Source organism: Trichosurus vulpecula, chromosome 4, assembly GCF_011100635.1.
Source record: "Trichosurus vulpecula isolate mTriVul1 chromosome 4, mTriVul1.pri, whole genome shotgun sequence".
NCBI classification, from domain to species: Eukaryota; Metazoa; Chordata; class Mammalia; order Diprotodontia; family Phalangeridae; genus Trichosurus; species Trichosurus vulpecula.
In genome coordinates, this window is record NC_050576.1 from 34,110,617 (window position 1) to 34,112,477 (window position 1,861).

The 1,861-nt window shown below is 54.8% G+C and overlaps 1 non-coding gene across 1 annotated transcript; it reads left to right on the top strand.

The window, feature by feature from the left end:
- The first annotated feature begins 1,282 nt into the window (after positions 1 to 1,282).
- On the top strand, positions 1,283 to 1,398 carry LOC118849386. Its single transcript, XR_005010427.1, has one exon. It is a non-coding gene; the product is annotated as a U5 spliceosomal RNA (small nuclear RNA).
- The last annotated feature ends 463 nt before the right edge of the window (positions 1,399 to 1,861 follow it).

Below are 1,861 nucleotides of genomic sequence, written 5' to 3' on the forward strand. Positions count from 1 at the left end.
TCACACCAGTGAGACCTCAGCCTGGGCCAGCGACTCCCTCCTTGTGCAGCCCACAATCAAATGAGCTGCCTGAGGTCTCAGGTCCCCAAAGTGCCTTCAGGGATGGTCAGTGACACCTACCTTCTTAGACTACACCCTGGGATCTCCTTCTCTCCTCCTCTCCTCCTCAGCCTGTGTCATTCCCTGGCCCTGGCAGGCTTCCATGGGGAGTAATATAGGGGGAGGGGGGCGGCAGAAGGGGGATGGAGAGCAGGCTGAGGCAGAGGTGGGGCAGGGCCAGCTTCAGCTCTAACCTGCTCAAAGACAGCTTGGATGGCCTAGGAGCAAAGGAATGGGAATTGGGGTGGGGGTGCGGGGAAGGTTAGCGGAAGTGGGAGGCATGGGGAAAACAGAAAGTGAACAGCCAGAGAAACCAGGGTCATGATCCTTGACTACCCCAGAAATCAGATTCTCCCGATCTATCCTGGACCCTACCCCCTCCACCTATCCCAACCTTCCCATCTACTTTGGACCTCATCCCCTTATCTATCCCCGAATTCCCCATGTACAGTGAACACTCCCATCTACACTGGACCCCTTCCCCTCCATCTATCCTCAACCCCACCATCTACACTGGACCCCCCATCTACACTGGATCCCATCCATACACACTAGATCTCATCTCCTCTATTCCTGAACCTCCTCCTCATCTACAGTGGACGCCCCATCTACACTGGACCCCATCATCTCCATCTATCCTCAACCCCCCATCTGCACTAGACCCCATCCCTTCTTTCTACCTTTCCCACTAGATCTCATCTCTATTCCTGAACCCCCTCATCTACACTGGACTCCATGCCCTCCATCTGCTCCTGAGCCCCGGACCCGTCGTTTCTTGCCTACCCCCCAATCCTCTTTCGCGCCTAGGGCTGACCCTTCTAACGATCAGTAAAAGGACTCAAGAGTGACAAACCAGCCACTCTCTCCTGCCCACCCCGAGGCATGCGCATTCTGTTACAGCCGCCAGCTCCGGGGAAACACCTGCTCGTGGCCTCTGCAGGGGCGGGACCGCGTCCCTCATTTGCATACCCATGATGCCTTGCTAGGGAAGCCATCGCCTTCATCCAGGCTGCTCAGCTCCTTCCCCCAGAGTATTTTTCGGGGTCCTTGCTGCACACCGGGGCTCAGACCACGGGGTTTATCTCCCTGCTTGTGGGCGGAGGGTGCGGCTGGAGGGGCGGGAACCACCCTGACTGTACCCGGGCCGGGGCTCCTCTGGGAGGGGAGCCCGCAAAGCGTTGGTATACTCTGGTTTCTCTTCAGATCGCATAAATCTTTCGCCTTTTACTAAAGATTTCCGTGGAGAGGAACAGTTATGAGTTTGGAACCAATTTTTTGAGGTCTTGCTTCGGCAAGACTACCTACTTGTTATCAAAAATAGAAGGGGGGGGAGTTAGGTGTGCTGTAGCGGAGCCTTTTCCTTACTGTGTGGGTGTTCCGTGTGTCCGTCACGTAGTTAAGAACGCTGGCGTTTTTGAAAGCTGTTGTTGTGATGTGTTGCGTCAACGTATTTCCCGTACGTAGTGTTTTTTCGCTTCCACCACTGAGATTGTCCGTTGTTAACGAGGGCTTTTTCATTATTTCCGTTTGGGTCCCTGCGCGGGTCTCCTACTCCTCTAAAAGGCGTCATCAGCAGTTTTTCAGGAAAAGGTAGTGTGCAGTCCCACTCGCGCCGAGAAGGGGCCGCCGTGCGCTTACACGGGGTGCAAGCTACTGGGTCGGGGAAGGGCGAAAGACGCCAGCTGTGCTCAAATTTATCTTTTCATCAATTCCCTCACTTGTTTTTTCCCCAACGTTTCTCCGCGGAAAAAAGATGGAACTG